A 21,335-nucleotide genomic window follows, 5' to 3' on the forward strand; every position below is an offset into this window, starting at 1 on the left:
TTATCATGGGAGGCAATGTTTTCAAGCTAGATAATATTTCACTGTAAAACTAAACATCCAAGGAACAATGGCCGGAAATTATCTTCATGCAGTGTAATCGATAATTTTCTGAGGATGTTCAGTTTTACACAAATTCCCAAGATGCTGAGACATTAAGATGGGTTTTCCTTACTGCACTGACCTTGTAATGTTCATTTTACGAGCCCCCAAATGCAGCTTGAGAGCTCGTGTAAATGGGCATATTGGGTACTCCAGCCATGAAACACAGAGTACAATATGGAAAAATCTAGGCTGCATTATTACTTTTCATATAAATCATCATGTTTACTGTGAAGGCTGTTTTCCAGAAATGTGAATCACAAAGGAACAGGGGAAAAAGTGCAAGTTCTAGGGAAGCTGGGAAAGATGTCATACTTTCAAAAAATATATGCTGCACACTGTAGCATTCTTCCTTCATCAGTTACCACAGCCCTCCCAATGCCTATTTGACACATACCTTCTTAACAACCTTTTACATGTCTGCAAATGCTGCTCGTGACAATAAAGCACTATGCTAGAAAGAAAAAGCTCTTCTCATTTATCCTGGATACCTTGCTCATGACTGGAAGGGGGATCAAATCTTCACACAAATTGAGTCAGATTATGAGAGTTCTTGTCTCCTACGTATCACAAATATACCACCAGCTAAGCAGATCTTCTCTGGTAAATGTTCTATCCTCCATTTGGCTTTCTGCTAAATTTTACATAAAATTGCTATTTAAAGACACCCCTGGTTTTTAAAGAGACAATTCTTACCCGTGCCAAATTCTTTCTAGCCCACAATAAAATCTTACTGATGGCCCCTTGTGAAATTTTGATTTTCCATGAATTTAAAGACTATGGTGATGTTTAGATATCTGAAATATAAATTCCACTAAGAAACACAGAAAATAACATGCACTCCTTCTTGAGGTATAAGGAAATATTTGCATCCCCCCCAAAAAAGGCAAAGCACTTACAAGGAACTCAGAGTAGAGACAACACGGGTGTTAAAGCCAAACCCCTCTCTTCCTCAGATCACACACACACATAGACACAGGCAGCCTTCCCTCACTTCCACACATAAAGGAGCTGTTTCCCTCACACTCTCCCTGTGCAAGCGGAGGTTTATCCTTCCATATGCCCAACCAGGCCCCCCTCTCACTGCTCTCTGCACCCTGAAGGTGCTCATCTCTTCCCACTGTGCCCATGCACTCTCTTACTATATGCCAGCAAAATCTACCTTTCTTACTATGCACCAGCAGAAGAGTAGTCACTTTTGCAAGCAACTTTCCTGTGTAAAATAAGTTTTCTGTAGAAGTGTCAGCATTATAATATCATGTTCTCATCAGAATCTACAAAGCTATGGGACAATGATGAGAAATCTTCCTTATGCAGGCAAAACCACAAAGGCCACATTCTTCCTATTACTCACTACCTCCTGTTTACCAAAACACAATTGAAAGACATCTATTTCTCTCAGGAACAGAGAATAATTTGAGCAACTTTTCCCAGACACCCACATTTGAGAGAATGTTTATGACAGAAAGAGCTCGCTCTAGCCAGCTCAGTTGCACACATTTTTATGTCACGTCCTTGGAGTCATGATGCAAATATTTAATGATAGCAATACTTGTGACACAATCCTTTTCATACAAATCCACATATCATATAGAGCTCAAAAGAGCTCTTCTTCCAAGTTTTCCTGAAACAACAGAGGACCCTGTCAGCATGGCATTATTTATTTCATGTCATCGTATGTGCATTATACAAATCAATATTTCACCATTTTGCTCCATATATCCTCAGGAGAAGCCCTTCCAACTGCTTGACAGAAATAACACTGAAGCCTGGAAAAAAAATAAATCTTACCCTGTAAAGTCAGACCACTTGTGTCTATTTCTGAAAAGAGACGGAAGAAATCTTTTATAGCAGTATTTTAAAATATTTTATAGTTTGTATTTCAGGAATCTGTGACTTACAATACATTCACCTATCACACACAGGAAACTGGATGAAGTTATTGGCATTTAGGCTCATACAGAATATTGCAGTGCTGTCTTTATTTTCTTTTAACAGCAGACTTGCTGTCCAAATAACCTCCATGCTCTGTTACTTCTGCCTGTAGTTGCTTTGTCGGCTGGCGCTACCAAGTATTTATCTAAAAAGTAAATTTGAATTAAGGATCATGAACCCACTCCCTCTAAACTGCGTTTCACCTGAACATAGAAGGTCAATTCACAGTTATGTGAGACATGACATCAAGCCTACCAATTAGGTGCTGTTTATTTAAGCTCACACAGACAAGTGAGAGGTATTCTGCTGCTTCAAAGGCAAAGCATCAATTTGAAACAAAAACTGAGCTAATCCCAGATTTCTACATCCCTGTAAAACACAAGGACAATTCTGCACAGAAAAAACATCCCCCCATAATCCAGGCCATAACCTCATTTAACCAGAGCAAAAAGAACTATCCTCATCCTTACACTGGCTCTGACTCTGGAGCAGACAGGGGGACTACAGTCATGAAGTCAAGTGAAAACCCCAACCCTGAAGGCAAATGAAAGGACCATCATTGTTATCCTCAGAGTATAGGCTGTACCATTCACTTTTTATTTAAACCAGCACAAGCTTCTAAATACACAAAGGTTTAAACAGATAAAAAATGAGACTATGACTTTTTCTGCCTGATGCAAAAGCTGGTGCAACACAATGAGGTGGGAGCCCCTCTAACAGTTCAACCCTCCCAGGGCAACCAGGACATGTTCACCACCTCCCTCTGTATCCCCCTGCTTTAACTGCTCCAGGAGTAAGTGAAGAGCTTTTCAGGACACACTACAAAGATTTAACAACTCTTTTCCCCTCCTCTTTAAAACCAGGCAACAAATCTAATCCCTCTAAGAAGATGTCTTCAGAAAACAGCCAAAGGGGCCAAGGAGATTCCCTCTAGATGCTTACACCTATACAAGACCCCAAAAATCACTCATGTAAAAATTGTCATCTCTAAAATTACACAAATAAACAAAATAAAAATAAACTCCAACAAACAAGATGGTCCAGTACTGCAAATGGTGCTATTCATACTGCTCACATGCAAGGATTTTATTTCAATACAACTCCAGTTTACATGGGCTTACTTCAAACATGCAAAAAAAGAAAAAAAACTTGTAAAAAAACCCCAACTCATACAATAAAACTGTAATACAATAAAAAATACCACTCATATTAAAGATGACTCACATAAATTAAATTAATTGCAATGACGGGACTGGATTTTCCCAGAGTTCTTCATTAGTCAAGGCTAGTTATAAATCATTGTTAATGCAGCTTTTGTGTAAAATAGGAGAGTAAGTACTTCCTCTCACTAAAGAATTTTGGAGAAATGCTTTATTTTCTCTAGGGTCCTAATTTCTCTACGTACCACCCACAGCAACAGCTCTGTTTCCTGCAGCCATTTCCCTGTGTCCTGGCAGGGGGAGGTAGAACAACATGCCCAAGGAGGATGCCACTGTCTGTTCTGAAACTTCTGCTCAAGGACTGAGAGAGTAGAACAGGAAAGAGAGCAGAGTTAATCCAGCAGCTGCCAGGAAGGCTGCCAAAGGGCTCACAGTAACACAGCTGGCCACAAAAGAAGCCACCAAAAAAAAAGCAGAAGGTTTTACAAAGGAAGAAACAAATAAAAGACAGCCCTAACACCCCACCTGTTGTTTGGAACACAAGCAGCACAAGGAGCAAAAGCGAGGGGCTGAACTACATGAGCTTTGTGGCATTCAAAGCTTTCCTAGGTGGAAAACCTGCCAAGGGGAGAGAATCCACACCTGAGCAGCTGAAGTGAGAATCAAAAAGGGGGCTTCGATTTCAGCAGGAAGCTCACAAAAGCTTTAAAGGAGGCAAAAATAACCAAGCATGGCTCTGCAGTAATGCAGAGATGAGAAAAACAGCCGTGACATCCTGTCGGTTAGGAACAGGAGGGGAGAACACAGAGCTGGGATCTTCTCTTTGGGTTCACAGAAAAGAAAGGCCAAGGATATCACGAACTCCCACAATTCAAGTCCTGCCAAAAGTACCAGTGAAATAACCCGAACAGCCTCTGCCACTTGTTACCTTTGCAGCCTAATACAAAGCCATCTTAAGGTAACAAAAGCCAGCTTTCAAGGTGCCTAGCGAGCAGACCTGGACAAGCCCTGTTATACTTACCGCAAAATCCCGCCCTAGAAGGATCCAACGCAGCTGGTTCCTTGGCACTTCACACAGATAGAATGTACCTAAATGCAGACTTAAAGGCAGCTGCTCAAGCACAGTTCCGACACAATCTTAATTAACAGTAATTAAGACACAAATCAGTGGAGGAATTCAGACTGTAAAGAATGTTTATTTCTACTTGTTTAGATCTGGGAGGAGAAGGAGGTTGTCACATGCCAGAACTTTGTTACTGAACAGTCTCAAAACCAACCCTAACACTGTTTAGACTAGTTTGCATTTATAATGCTGTAACATGAGAAATATTTAATATCAGAAACACAAGTCATCAAAATTAGTCAACAAGATTTTTCCTCTGGGAGTTGGGCATCCATGACAGACATTGTTTTAAATGCAGTTCTCCAAGTTGGATGTCACCAGAAGTATAAAGATACTACAAATGCACTAACAGACCGTACTTTCCATTTTATTAAGAAAACTAACCTATCTTAAAAGCTAGAGTAACGCCAAATCTGGTTAATTCATAGCAATGAAAACACTGTACATCAGTAAATGCTCTAAACTAGCAAACAGAAGAACCTAAAGTATGCTGTCATTTTTAAATGCTGTTACTACGGCACTGTATTTCTTACAGAGAAGATGACAGCTGTCACTTTTATGTAAATTCTACATGGAAATGAGTGGTAAATTCAAGTACCTGAAAGCAATCTAGGAAATGATCAGGTTTTGAAAATACCCTCATTCCCTCATTCTGAAAACAAACACAAGTGATCTCCCTTATTACCGAAAGCAGCTGCCAACCTCACTGTACTTTAAAAGGATACTGCTTTGCAAACACAAAATAATCGGGGAAAAAAAAAAAGAGGAGAAAATAAAAAAAAAAAATTAAGATAAATTCACTACTGCAGTTCTAAACCAGAATCCCTAGCTTACAAATTCTCTTGCGGGGAATACAGCAAATGCTGAAGACTCAGAGGATTCTACATGAGCATAATAAACAATACCAGTCTAACCTACATTAAAATTATGCACTAAAGTGAATAAAATGGCAGTAAAGCCACTACAAACAAATGTTATACCTACTTTGCATATGCCAACACTATCTGGAATATCACCCATTTTTTGCATATTACTAACTGTCAGAACACGACATATGTGCTTTTAGTGGCACAAGATGAAAATCACCCCAATATCTTGAAGTACCACTTACAGTATTTGAAGAAACTGTTTACACCCAGGCACTGCATGGATCACAGGCACAGTCCCAGCCTGAATGCTGAAGGAAAAACAACACAGTGGCTCTCAAGGTAAACAACTGTTTTGCTACTTCTAATGTAACTGCATTTTTTATTCTATTGACACAGAAATTCAATCAGCAAGAACTAGAGAACTGCGGCACTCTCCATAGAACAGAGACCTGCTCAAAAACTACTTGTTTTCCTTGCCCTACTGTCCAGCAGCACTGTTTCTTCAAGAGAGGTCTTCTGTCCTTAACATGGCTGCCATGCCTTACATAACATCAATGAATGAGACAGTTATTTTGTTTCCTAGGACACACGCTGCCCATTAGCCATATGATTCTCCATATGGCACAGCAAACAGTCCAGATAAAGCTTTGCAGTAACGCAGCTCCAAAGATCAGCATCCCCTGAGAATAACAGCAACAGTAATTCAGACTTCACAAGCTCCAAATCCCCTGCGGTACATACTTAAATAAACAGGCATTCTTACCTTAAGAAAGCAATACTAATAATTATAGTGATGCTCAGTAGAGCCTCCTCCGTTTCATCTGTGCTCGTAAAAATGAATCTTGGTGCAACTGTCTGCTGCAGCAGGTAATCAGTAATAAAACCTGCTTCTTCTGTTGCCAGAGCTGCTCCATCTGAACGCTAGCGAACGTGAACGCTGTCAGTGTGAGTCATCCACTGACTCAGAGCAGATGCAGAGCTGCAGGAGGAGTTTAGGTTCCAAGGCTTCCTCTCACTCCAGCTCCCGCTCGCACAGGCACTCACTGCCCGCCTGTGTCTCTGTGTGCCTGCACGCTGCCCCAGCTTGCTCTTGCAGCAGAAGTTGGATTTTACCCTCTGCATAATCTCGGAGACTTGAGCAGTTTCAGTTTGTTTGTTTTTTTTGTTTTAGGGTTTGGGTTTTTCCCCCCAGAATGGCAATTCTGCTTCTTCACTGCAAACATATTCATTGGGAATGCAAAAGCTTGCTCAGCAGACCAAGTCAATACCACGGTATGGCAGGTGATGCACTACTACAAGATACATATGGGCTCACATAACCCGTCAAGAATGGGGCAGAACTCAAACCAGGAAAGACTGTAAAATGAAGGTATTGAGTCTGGGCAATATCCATTTATTCACGACAACTTCAGAGCAACGCGTCTGATTTCATTAAGTACTCTGGGCATGGCAAATTTGGTCTCAGATGCAGTGAGATGAGAGAGTCACAGGAAGGACTGTAAGAAGGCATGCACATGAGCAGAAATGCTGTGTGCCTGACACCAGTTTAGCAGGGAGAAGAGCCCGTTAGGAAAAGAGAATAGCTGCATTATAAACTGGAACAGTGCTCTTGGGTTTAGGGTTGAGCTCTGGCAGGGTTGAGTTCTGGCAGCCACCCCCACAGGTATCAATCTCACCAGGCACTGATAACCTAGTCAAAGAAGCATTTTGAACAAATATTTATTTCCCAGGCCTGCCAGACTCCCCGCCATGAACAAGCAAGATCAGGCACCATGAAGCCGAAGTTAGGCACTTAATGTTGGACACTTGAAATGCATTGCTGTATTGATCCCACTTATTTCTGAAAGGCACATTGTACTAAGATGTTGCAGTATTTAACAGATTCAGTCTTCAAGAGAGATGAAGCCATCTAGTACTAAGCCATTGGGTTAAGCACATGGAAATACATTATAGTGGGATGAATCAAGCAAGTGTTGTCAAAAGAAGATGCTGGCTGAAGGAACAATGCCACTAAGATGCATAGACCTGCTAAACAGCCACTCATATAAACATCCCAGATAATCTGGGGAAAAAACACTTTGTTTATGTCGAAGCATTTACAGCTGAACATTTTTCCTCATACTTAGCAAATGTCCAGTTGGCTATCACCCAGCTAAACAGATTTGTGTTGAGATTTCTCATGGAAAGGCTAATATTAAAGCATGACTTTCATGGGTCTGTGTATTTTGTCATTTTTAAGAACTCCTTCTTTTTCAAAGCCCAGTACAATGAGAGGCCCATTCAAACCAAGTATGTGTGCAGCAGTCTTCAGGACTGTATCTGGCTGTCAAAACTGCTGAACAAACTTTGTACTGCTGACGGCGAATGTTTACTCCATGTATCTCAGAGCAGCCAAGAACACTGCCTTGGCAAGGATCAAGAGATGAGACGGAATCAAGCCGAGCAAAACAATTCTTGAAGCATGGTCATGGAGACAGCATAAATAAGGGGGATATAGTATAGCTGGTATCTATGAAGATACACTGAATTAAATTCTTTCCCCTAAAACCATTAGTATTCTATCACTTGGAAAATCCGTTGAATGCCATCCTTTCCCACAATTTACTAATGACAGTGAATATTTGCTCCTGTTAAGCTTCCAAGGCTTTATTTTCATGTTTTAAATGCTTAAATAGGCAAGAGAATGCTAAGAACCACAGCATATCAAGGAAATTAAAAATAAGACACAAAAAACACAACAGCAGCAACAAAAAACCAATCCAAGACCCCTGGGATTTTAATCAGGAAAACTAACATGGTCCAAATGGTATCTGTGACACAGGCAGAGAAGAAGACAAAACTGCATGATACCTCACGTGTCTGGGGGTTTGGAGGATGGCAATTTGTTTTTTCTTGGGCGATAGGGAGTTGTGTTTTTTGTCTCCTTTAAAATATATGGCATGAAATTGTATATCTACATTCAATTTTGTGCTGCTGTCCAGCTAAGAGCAAAGATTTGGATCAAAGCTGACTCAAAGAAAAGAGCTGTTAAAGGCCTCAAAGAGATAAAACACCAAGAGTGAGCACCCACTGTGTAAAATGCATGTACTTGCCTCAGCTGCCAATGACCTCACCTACAAATCAGACGTGATTTAGCTGCTGTAGGCAGCAGTTTCCTGTTGTTTAATTAATCAGTCTTTTTTCCTGGACCTTCTGCAGTAGAAAGGGGTTTGGTCAGGGATTGGAAAGTGGGAAAACCTGAAGTTTCTTACCCCAACAAAAGTGATTGCACACAGATGTGTGCAAGATGAAATTTTGACCAGAAATTTAGTACAGCACTCTGAACTAAACACTGCTGCAAGAGATTCTGCATTAAGAGGCAGTGTTGACTATTATACATTCTTTACAGTCTACAGATAATGTTTTTTCCTTCTTCACCTTTAGGTAACAAGCAAGCAAAGGCTTTTCTATAATACCTATTCAACATGGTACCAGGCTCAAGAATCTTGTTCTTCCTTATCACCTCCCTTTCTCTAGGAATTAGTTTGTTTGGAATTATTTTAAAGGTCATCATTAAGCCAGTGATGGTGGAAATGGTTTCCCACGGCCTATTCCAGATTGTCAGATTTCTTATGAACTTGCTTTCTCTTGAAAGCTCAGATTGTCCTTACCGGGAACACGAACCTCTACTCCTGTTTCTGAGCCTTATACTTCTTAGGTTATATTGCCTGGAGGTGAGGAGGGAATGGAAAAAAGAAAAAAAAAAGCATTCATTTTCTTCAAGGACAGACCTGGCTCCTGATGCAGTAGGGCAACCAAAGCAGATTGAGAACCACTGCCAATATCCACAGTGCCTCCTTCCACCCTCACCCTCCCAGCTTTCCAGTCGTCTTTCCAACAGCTACACTCTCTGCTGCATCCTAATGTTTTGTAATCTTGTTTTTCTGAGCCCTGTGTAAAGGTAAGAGTTCAGAGACACTCATTTTTGAGGAGCACCGACACACATTTTCAAGAGGAAAAGCGGAGCTAATTTCCTGAACAGGCTTACACTCATTTTATCATTGATATGGGCATTAAAATACTTTCCAAAGTGCCAGTGAGCAGCCAGACATGGAAGCGAGCATCATGCATACACACAGTAGAAGACACCCACTGCAAAAAGAGCATACATTTTGAAAATACATATGGTCAAAAAGTTGGAAAGAGAAATATTTTTTGCATTATCTTACAAACCAGCTAACTGACTTGACACATGTCCATAGAAAAGAAAAATGCAGAAAGTAGATCTCAGTGTCTTGCTCATTAGACTATCAGGACTTCCCTTTCGATGCATCTCACTAGCAGGTTCCTTTCTTCCATCTAATTACCTTTCATGGGTATTTTGATATGCCATGACAAAAGCACTGTTTGCTTCTCCAGAAAATTACGATTCCTGCTGGGAAAAGTGTCAGAACCAGAATTTTTACCCTGCACAGACAATGAACAGAGGAAGCCACACATGAAAGCAGATCTTTAGTGATTGGGTACGGGGGGCAGGGAAAGAGGATGATGCACTTACCACAATTATCTCAAGGTTTCTGAAGATAAATAACAGGACACACCGTAGCAGTTGAACTTTTTACCCTCACTACATCATCCACCACTCAGTAGCATCTTGCAGTCCTCTCTAAAAAGCAGTTAGCAAAGCAACCCACAAGAGGCTGTGGGAAACCGTTTTCTCCACACAAGTACATCTCTTCACTGAGACCACCTCCTCAAGCTACTGCGATAGCTGTGACCCACGTAAAATATATTTTTTATTACTCCCTAACAATCCAAAGCTACACAGACTGCAATGGGAAGAGAGAACAAAGTTACAAGCTGTCAGTAACACACTGCACGCAGATCTCGGAGGGAACTTCTGCAATTTCAGTGAAAATGCAAAAGACAACCTAAATGTCCATTTCCTCTTAATTGTCTTTTCTCACCAGATGAAACAACAAACTGCAGAGACTAAGATCAGAGAAATCAGCCAAAACAAGGCACGGACAATATATCTCATAGCAACACAGATGTGCTGACCAGATGAGAGACTGGTTTAGACTCTGCTGTGGCTCCTGCATATACAGACAATGATACTTGGCTAAGGCTTGCTGGGGTAAGGAGGACTCTCCAGATTGCTCTTGATGTCAGCAGTGTCAGCTGAGCTTTTGGCAGCTGGCCTGCTCATCTATCCACTTCTGAGCTCTTCTTCTTTCTAATGCTAACATCTGCCCATGTTTTGCTCGACAGAAAAGGTCAGCAAGACCCTAATGACACATTAAACCTGATAATCAAGAAATGCCCCATTTGCAATTACTGTGTGCCCACTCTCATCCCCCTGATATCAAGTCAGAACTCAGTTTTTTTCCTAAAAAAATCCCAACATAAGGCAAGTGCAGAAGAATCCATAATCTCACATCTTCCATACGTGCCATAAATTCAGTCTGGAAAACAGAGCAAGTATGTCAGAACACACCCAGTCTCCCCAGGCTTCCAAGAACATTAAAATTTGTTCTATCAATACAGCCACAAATTTCTTATTCCAAACAATCTTTATTTTTCTATATAAAGCACAACCACCCCTCTGCTGCAAACCAGCATGCTCATTTTCTGCACTCATACAATCACTTCAATTGAATATTGACCTGTGAATCCTAAGAAAAGAGACATCCAAACAAAGCCAGGCATAAACTCATTTTGAGGCAAGCCTGTCTGACTTAACCATGGCAGTTCTTCACCTGGTCTAACAAAATTCTATACTGTGATGGACATTCTCTAAATCCACTCATTTTGCTCATTCCATATATTCTAAACATTTTCAAAGTGAAGTTTTTCCTGTTTGCCTCCACAATGCAGGACTTGCAGATCTCATGCTGGTGACCTGTGACTGGTAGATTCTTCAAATGCCTCAGAAAGAACAACTGTCAGTGCTGGAGAAAGTGGATGCAAAGGCTTACTGCTTTCCCAGCACCATCTGCTGCACTGGGGAAAACAAATCAAAACCCCGGGAGACTGAATGCAAAGCTGGACATTTTCTATTACTATTCCTGCAGTATTTGTTATGAAATTTACTCCTCATTGCACAGAGCAGCTGTAATGTGAGATATCTGTGGTTGCACAACAGATTTCTAATGCTTTGTGTTGTCTTCCCGACTCATCTGTAGTCTTCTTCAAGTAAACCAGTCCCTATTTTCAGCAGGGAAATCATCTTTCAATAGGTTCCTAATTAGTAAGGCCATGAAAAGTAACTGCCTGTATAGGCATGCTTACAGGCCTCATTCTCTTATTCCTATTTTTGTCATTCTTTGCCTCCATTGTGCAAAAAAAGAAAAGTCCTGCTCTTAGTACAGTGTAATACAGCACTTCACAAAATGCTAAGAGGGTCCTCAAATGTAAGTTGATCAGTAAAAAAAAAATAAAATTAAAGGCCACGGGGTTAAACCATTTTTCTTCCTCCGCAAAATTCTTTATTTTTCCTTTCAAAAGAAGAAATTATTAGAAATATTAGAAAACAATACAATCATAGAGAGTTATCTGCAAGCTCACAACTTTGAAGTCATTATGTATTTGTGGTACACAGGAAATTATTCTCCAGATTAATGCCACCAAATAATCAATAGGACCCCTCAAAGACTAAGGTACTGTACACGCTGAGTTGTGCATTCAGCGGGCAGCCCAAGGTGGAAAAGCTTATTAAAAGTGTTGATAATGGAAATGTTTCTTTTAAATTAATTTAAATTTTGACATTCAGAACTTAATTGATTTGAGATAATTTGGGATTTTTCCTAAAATTAGGTCACAGAAAAAGCTCACTAAAAGCAGCACTGGGGTGTTCCTAATGGGATTTCAAAAAATCTTTATGTCAAAGGCTACATGTCTTATTCTAAGAACAGTCAATTCCAAACCAGCAAACCTACAGAGATGGTAAAAGTAGGCAAGTAATAATGATTTTAAAAAGAATCTATTCAGAATCTTCTTATTAAATGAACCATTTTCTTTTCTGACAGGTACATAAAAATACAGGTCCCAGAGAGACCCACCAGTTATGACATCTTTTTCCATGTATCTGTTGGAAGAGCAGGTGCTGTGTGTGGGTTTCTGCCCTTCTTTTCAATGAGTTTCACTTGTTTATGTATAATCCATAAGCATGCATTAATATATTGCTGTATGTTTAGAATATTTTCACTTTCTAGTAGAGTAAAAGGTCTCTGGCATGGGATGGCTTGGTGACTAAGGCGAGACCAGAGATTACAGATGTTTGCATCATACAGTGTTTTGGGAAAAGACCAAATCCTTGAATTTTATTTTAATATACAACCTCTTGTTTATAGTTAAACTGCACTGCTAAGATTACTGCCACCATCTTTTTGTATTACAAAGACAATAATTCTATTTTCTATCAACCTACTCTCTCCCATTTCCACCTTCTTCCAATTCTGTGAGGGACTTCAGCTCTTTGGAATCGATGGCTACTCCTGCACCTGCCCGACGATGGTCACAGCCCACAGATCCTGCCACTCTGCACTCCTGGGAGCTGCAGCTGTCCTTTCCAGCCTGGCTGGGCCACTGAACCAAGGTTTCCTTGCCACAGAGATTTGTTTGGTGAAAAGGACGGGTCTGTTGGCATGCATGTTGCATCTGAGACACCCGAGGAAACAGAAAAAGCACGCACCTGGAGATGAGGTCACATTATTCTCATTACTTGTTCTCTAGATTACCTCACAGCTTTTAACTCAAACCAGAGGAAGGCTGGTTTTCCTTCCCCCAGCTCATTTTAGGTTTTTCTAGGGGACAAGGTGTGGGACTGGATGGCTGTGTCTTCTTGTTTTGGTTTTTTTCAAATGGAAGAATGAAGCAGATTGAGTCTGAGGCTCAGAGGTACAAGTTTCTAGGGCCCACCTCACTGAGCTGGTAATGATTTTATTCATTACTTGTCTGACATTTTGCAAAGAGTCTTGGGAACTGAATCTTAAGCTCTAATTAGTGCATTTAATATTGGACAGGCTTTCTTTAGGGTATTACTAAGTAATTCTGGGATAATGCTTAGTTTTGGAAGGAAGGTATCCATTTAACTCCCATCCAAATCTTGTGAAGTTGACCCTAGTCAATGCAGAACACTTCAAAGAACTATTTAATAAATGACAATCACATTCCTAGAAAGGTGCACTCCAAACTACATTCACTATTGCAAGCTGAGAATTTCAAAAACTCATTAAATCATTTTAGAGACAAAGAAGACTAACAAAAAAAACCTGTCTATAAACACAAAACACCAGTACAAGTCAGCAAGAGCCACAAAGACAGGTAGTATGAAAACTCTTCATCAACTGCTATATTCCAAAATAGCATTAATTCTTTGTTAATTTCTCTTGGAAAAACAATTCCAATAACCCTCCAAGCAAGGCCTTCTGGAACAGACCACAGTACATTACCATTTGCCGATTAAATGAACAGTAAACAGAGACAGCAAGCTGAGCAAAGAGGAAGAACTCAGAGCATGGAAACAACCCGATCCCCACCCATAACTGCGGAAGGACTCTTAAAGCACACAGGCAGTAATTCAACGTTACAGCTGTAGTTAAGATGGAAAAGGAAACAGAAACATTAAAATGAAAGACAAGTAAAAGCTATCCTCACATTAAACCAGTTTCAAAAGTATGGGTGTCTCTTTTCTTTTTACAGTGGGTCTAAAATAGTCTAAGATTTAAGCAGCACATGTTTTGGGCAGAGTTTCTAAATAATCTGCCTGTTTTAGGAATCCATATAATAGACTGAAACCACACAAATACTGGTTAAACACTATTTCAAAAGAACTTGACGCTTTGTCAGCTTCATATAAATAAGCTAAAAAAATATTTTTATAGACTATAATAGGTAGTCAACACAAGTCTTTTTCTTCTACAAAAGTAGAGCATATTTCTTCAACCTGCTCTCTCCCCCCAAGAGAGAATCTGAAGCAATCAGCATGAAACTGGTAGCAATCAGCACCAATATAAGAAACTGAAAAGGAAATACTAGTTTTTACTTGCATAGAAAAGAAATTCACACAGGGAAGCAATATATTTTTGGTATCTTACTTCTGATCTTTTAGTTTGTTTGCTTTTAAGAGAAGCCTTTTCAGGTCTATTACTCCAATGTGCAAACTCCTGTAATTTAGATACTAAAAAGATGAAATAGTTAGAGTTAAATTTTTCAACGAAAACTGTCCTATTAAGGAAAAAAAAAAAAGTGGGAACTCAAAATACTTCATTAAAGAAACAAATCTATTTATTCCTTCTATTTATTCCTCCTACAGATGCAGCCTGCTAAACAGGAATAAAGGAATATTCAAGCACAGAAGCTAAAAAGTCATGCTTCAAAATTCTGCCATGCCTTTCATCACTTGAATAGGTTGAAAATTACTACAATTCATGCTACTCCTTATATGCAATGTGGAGGATGAATAGACAACAATAACAAGAATGTCCAGGAGAGTCAGAAAATGCACTGTATTCTCTACTTTCTCAGCAAGAAGACAGGCAGAGTGCAATTCAGAGCACCTAAGCTAGGCAGGAGCTATGCTGCTAACTCAGATTCTGTCAGGACTCACCCCTACAAAGGCAATTGCTTCCCTCTAAAAGCACAGAGGGAATGAAGTCTGCTGGTGCTGATACACCCCAATCAGGCCTACCAACAAATCAATTCCACACAAGATCTACAGAAATGCTGCAGTGAATTAAGTCAAATAGCTATCCAGTAGAACCAGAGCTCAAAATAGAACATAGCTGGGAAGAATCTCTGATGAGATTTTGTACAAGATAATATAAGACACTGAGGAAATGTCAGAGCAGGGGAATCAAGACTCTCAGCAAGGCAAGGATCAACGTTACCATCAACAGGATACACACCAACCTGAGAGCAGTTCTTAGCATAAGGTCTTGAAAGGAGAGAAGTCAATAGCACTGTGGTGGCTCATTAATTGGCCAAACTGGTTTAGAGAGCAGGAAATGGAGAAGTGACGGCGAAAGTGCATGGCAAGTCATCTTAGGGGAAAGTGTGGGAGGGCAGGAAAACCAGCAGTTAACTCTGATGGAGAAAGATGCAAAGAGGTGGATTCAGGACAGGAGGAACTCAGGCAGAGAAAGGCACACATTTCCCCAGGCAAGAGTGAGCTGACTGACTGACAGGCTGCTCAGAACAGAGAGAGCTGCTTGGGGAAGCTGTGACAGTAAAGGGAGAGAGAGGAGACAAAAGGACCTGGGAAGAGATCATCAGGAAAGCTTCACAGAAGTCTTATTTGGCAACAAAAACAATGTTTGCTAATTCTCCGTGGAAAAAGACCCAAACTTTTTCAGGTCTGTCTCTTGTTCTGAATTTAGGCAGAAGAGTTTTAAGGCTGTACATAAAACTTTGCTGTAGTTCTCTATGCTCCTTGACAGCATCAAGGCCTCTTCTACTGACACAGCTGTATAGAAGCAGTAGAGAACTCCTCACCATGAAGAGCTCGGTAGGATTCAGTCTGGAAAAAGGTCCAATTACATTTTCAGATGAACATAACACTCCCTGAAAGTTTGAGTCTGACTGTCAGGAAACCAAGCGAGACACCAAACCAATAAAGCTTTATTTAGTCAGAGGCTTCGAAAGCAACTCCTTTCCTTGTTGAAGGGGACTAACCATTCACCATGAGGCAACAGCTTCTTACATCAAAGCAGTGCCACTTCACATGAAGTATTTAAGGTCTGCTTAGCCTCTTTAAGGCAATAAAGGCAATAAGACTGAATAAAGGGAAAGCAATACCGTGCAAGTTTGCAGTGCTTCAATCAGAAAGTCCTGGCTGGGCATTAAGCAATCCTCAAAGGTTTGGCTCCTGAAGCTGCCATATGGAGTTATGCAAGTCCCCCAGGATTTCTGAGCGTGCTGGAGCACAGTTACATAAACCACATAACAGGCTGAGCTTGGATGGTGCTTTGGACCACCCATCTCTGAAACTCCTGGCCCTTTGGCTCATGACAGAAATACTCCTTTATTGTCAGCACAGCTTTCTCCAAGTGTCGCTTTCCAGATTGGCACTGGTGCCGTTTTTCAGAATTGTGTGGTATCAACAAAAAAGCCAACAAGAAGAAAAACATCAGTAACTCTAGAAGAACTGCTGTGCAGAGCCTCCACATGAAATTCTACTGTGTGGGCTTCAGACCTGGAAAGGTACTGTGGCAGGTGTGGCCTCTAATAGTGCAGAAGCCACATAGAAAAAGGAAAAAATGGTACTGCAAGTTTAACCTTTCTATGATACTCTGTTATCAACACTCTGTTATAACAAAGCTGCCTGCAGCAGTCACCTTTTATTGTGCTCTTTAAGTCCACACACTAGTTTTTGTACTTCGAGCAGCCAGTTAGTGCAGGGTCTTCTTGAAGAGCTGGATGTCAAATACAGGAGGAAAGGGTAACTAACAGGATTGCTTTTTTGCCTCTTGGAAGTTGTGGGGGCTGCTCATCTTTTTTCCTCCAAAAACCAGCTCTCATCAGTTTTCATCCTTACCTCTGCTACTCACCAGTTTTCTCTAAGTACAAAGAACACTGAAGGAAGGTGTGAAAAAGGTAGATACATAGCAATATAGGCAGCACTGTGGTACTCCAGCCTCAGCCTAGTTTCTAGAAACTAAAGACATTAACCGCTGAACTACAGGACAAACCTGGCTTAAATGCAGCACGGTGGAGAATAACAGCACCAGCAGAATGAATTACTGTCTTTAGCTCACATAACACTCAACAAACCCCAATTTGTGTACCAAAGCAGACCAACCCTAGTTTTTCAAAACAGCATAGAATTAATCCCACCAAGACATGGGGGATAGCATCCTGAGTATTCAGCTTGGGAGAGCAAGTAAGAGCAGCTGGTGCAGAGCAGCATGTCTCCAAGCTAATCTCTAAACTGCTATCAAGTCCCAGAGTGATCCTACTATCATCTGCAAGCATAAAAATGAGACAATTCAGGAAATTACTGTCAGTCTTTTTTCTCTGTCCTCAGTCTTTCAAGCCTGAGAGCTAACAACTCTAATAAGAAAGAAAAAAAATCATATAAGTAATTAGGCTGGTAGGTCTTATTTTAGACAGATTACCCAGTTAAACATCAAAAAAATTTTCCATCTCCTAGGTATTTTTAATCCCACTGCCTGCTTGAACAAACACAATATAATCTATTTTTGCACCATACAATCGTCATGGGTATTACAGGATGAAACTTGTACACTTGGGGCTAATTAAAGGTAATGTCAACACTTATGCACACATGCACCATAATCAAGTACTTACCCTTCTTTGCAGGTGAAAACACAAAATTAGTCAGCTAGTTTTTGTAGTAATTTTGCTCTATTTCCTTAAGTCTATCTGCTTTGTTACCCTTCAAATTAGTAAAACAGCACTGCCACAAAATCACTCAGAGCAAATTATCTGCTTGAAAAATATCCCGATAGACAGGTGTAATTTTTAAAGTAGGAACAGTTTTCTCCTGGCATTCTTTTAAGCAACATAAAATTTGTAACTCTTGTAACTGTTGTATCTAAACAACGTAAAAGAAGTAACTCTTGTATTTACGAGAAATCCTTTAAAATATTTCTCAAAAAATGTCACTTGGAACATGAAGCTACATAGACAGTAAAACCTGAGTCTCTTTAGGATAAGTTCAGCAAATACTGTAAGAGGACAGTACAGAGGTACAGGCCTACCCATCTTACTGCACATCTGGCTCAATGCTGCATGGAGAGACTGAAGATCAAACCAAGGAAAGGCGTGCTTTGCAAAGAAAATTAAGGCAGAAAAACACCTCAGGATTAAACTACTGCGAGAAGCATAAGGTAGACAAGATACACCCTCTGGTATTAAGTTGCCCAAAGGCTGGGGCAGAGTCAGAAGTTTTAAAGCACCTATGGATGTATATATAGTGCATCACGAATTATAAACTCTGTGATATTCAATGTTTTCCTCAAATGTCCAATTGCTAACATTGCAAGACTAAGCAAAAGTCTCAGATCTGACTCTTTAAAATTAAGTAGCCACCACTGCAAATCTCTGCTCTTTTGTGTTTTAGCAGAGGGAACTTTAAAAACTGAACCACAAAAGTTCAAGTGCAAGAACACTATTAGAAGGACTTCCACCTCAGGGTTATTTGAAACCTCATCAATGTTTACAACTAGCTTGCATAGTGAGTTTTGACCACTGGCAGCAAGGTGGCTGCACCCAATTACAGTTGCTTGGACTGGAATACTGCAGAAATATTTCAATCAGGTTCAAGTAGCAAAAAGAAGGATTCATGTTGGCACAAAAGAAAAAAAAAAAAAAGCAAGCTGGTCCCCTCCATATGGACAGTACTTTTCTCTCAAAAGAACAGCAGCAATGTGAGACTTTGATCCAAAAAGACAAAGGCATCTTCTGTCCATTGCTACATTAACAGGGTACTCTCCACTCAATTTTGCCTACCCTATGCCTCTGTAGCCATACATCCACAAGCAAAGCAGCAAAGCCACCTGCCCTTCTCCCTCTGGTAACTCCTTTCAATTTGTATTTTACAAATGCTCAAGGACAACGCAGTTTTCCCCATGGTTATAGGTGATTCCTTTAGCAGAAGTTATTTAAAACACCGACTCCAGTCACATAACTAACTCCCTGTTCTGCAAGCAACCTCACCAATGCCAGTACAACTCACTCAGCACAAGAAAGACACCAAGGCTCGACTTCAAGCTGTTTTCAGTATGTAGGACTGGGTGACAAACAGGAAGAAGTCAGCTTCCCAAGGCGTGAGTTTTGTGCCTCTGAGCACAGGAAGAGCAGAAAGCCAAAACATCAGTCATGAGTGTCTCAGATATCTTGTGCAAACCTGTCCCCTTTAGAACTACAACTGCTAGGAAGCACTGATCAATAACTACATGTAACTCTGAATTGCTCCACTTCATGTAAGGCTGAAGTAATCCATCTGGCTTTGAATTAAAAAAAGTCAGGGAATCTGTGAGGACATAAACACATCCAAAGGAAAGATCAGCAAAACCTAACACATCTGTGATCAACGTTTCTGGGGGTTTTGATAGGTATAAGCGAAAGCAAAACTTCTACTCTAATATGTAAACTACTTGAGAAACCCTTCTTAGCAACTGTTTTGTTGTTTCATGCTCAATACAGAAAACCACTTTAAGTATTCTAGTGATACAATTAAAAGCACTAAGAAAACAGAAGTATTTAGCTTTGCAGAGACCTCAGGCTCCTCTGACTAAATCTGTTGCCTTCAAATAGCAGTCTCCAAGTCTCAAATGAAATCTTTTGGTGATTTATACCTCATCTTGCCTCTGGCTCACAACTGTTATCCCCATAACCCTTCAACAGAATGAACTAATAGATCATATAATTTTTCACCTCTTTGCTGGAAGACATTCTAACATGCCTACCTGTAGAGACCCCAGCAAGTCAGTTCAACCTCGACTGTGTTAGTTACACCAGCAAAACCCACAGAAAAAATAATCTGAGCCAGCCCTTCACTCCCATTCTGCTTCCAACAGCAGGCTCATGTCTCTCAGCATGCAGACGACTGGGCTGAAGCCCAGGCAATATAAGTGCACTTACAAAAGCCTTGACAAAAACACCAGTGCTGATGCAAACAAGCATATCCTGTTTCAGCTCATTTCCAACAGTTACCTAGAAAACTCCTAACTTTGCTTAAAGTATGTTTAATTACATTAATGAGTCATTTCTCAGTCCCAGAGGTTTGCGAAGTAGAAAGGAGACAACAGTTAAAGCTGTGCTTTTCTGTTCCCCAAAGAAGAAACAGGCAGCCACCTGAACTCACACCTGTAAGAGCTAAACCTTTCACGACTTGTTGATGAACCAGAACATGACACCATTCATTTAAAAGGAGTTACTTTTATCATCTAAAACTGTTAGATGCCATTAGAGCTATTAGTTCTAGTACTATTTCTCTTTTCTGTATATTGCTTACTACCTTACCTTTCCTCATGTCAGCTTGTCCTATTTCTCCTGCAACAAAAATGTACAGACGTTTTTTTCTTTCTATGATTCTGCATGACTTCCACAGAAGTAAAGGTTTGATCCAACACCCACTGATGTTAGAGGAAGAGACAAGTCAGACCATAAAGAGAGGAAAATAGCCAGAATGTAAAAGGTCTGTTCTGACTAATTTAGTGTCTGGCTTTCACACTTTTTAATGACACCAAGAGCCAAGAACAAAGACTTCCTCAGCTGGAGTCCTGGCAGGTATCATGAGCAAAGATTATGGGTTTGTGTAGTCTTCATTCTCAGTGTACTTATCATCGTGAACTCCATTTGCACACTGCAATCTATTTATTCTCCTGCAACAGAACAGAACTTTAAATTTTTTTTAAAGGGAAAAAAATCCCCAAACCCCAGAAAAATATTACATTTTTTCAACTTATCTTCTGTTACCTACAACAGTTTCTGCTGACTGTAGTTACCTGAATACACACCCTGTACACACCAATTTAAGAGTTCCTGTGTATATGGAACTGACATGCCTATGTAAGTTTACATTTTTGCAGATATTTCTCACCTACAGATATGTGGACAAACACCTTTTTCCGAGCAGAAAACCATCTACAGATGTCTCACTTATCTCTCTTTTTTTTGGCCCATAGCAAAAAAAAAAAAAAAAAAAAAAAAACCAACCAAAAAAAGTATGTTCAAATAATTTCATCTTAAGCAAATCTGTCATTATTAGGTCAAATTGAAAGAGGAAAATGGCCAATGTGTCGAAAAGAAAAAAAAACCCACAATATTTTCATTGGCCTTTGCATTGTTTTTGGAGAGCTCCTGAATAACACGCAGCTCTTACAATAAGAGACAGCTACCAATTGTATTCTATTTCTCTGAAATTAAAAGCCAATTTCAAGGGTAGCAACAACTCTGTCCAGCACAATAATTTACTATCATGAGTTGTTTATGTTTTTAGACTTTGTTTTCCTTGAGCAATAAGTAAGCACTGATTTTAACTCTTCAAGCATTAAGAAAATTCTCCGTCTCAAAGCCCACATTCACCCTGCCTGGGAAAGAACACATACTTTTTTCCAAAGCAACATCATTACTGAGTGCAATAAGCAGCAAGAGCATTGCACTTCACATCTCTCTGGGTTCAGTCCACCCATGGCCACTCAC

The sequence above is a fragment of the Anomalospiza imberbis genome, chromosome 2 (genome assembly GCF_031753505.1).
Source record: "Anomalospiza imberbis isolate Cuckoo-Finch-1a 21T00152 chromosome 2, ASM3175350v1, whole genome shotgun sequence".
NCBI classification, from domain to species: Eukaryota; Metazoa; Chordata; class Aves; order Passeriformes; family Viduidae; genus Anomalospiza; species Anomalospiza imberbis.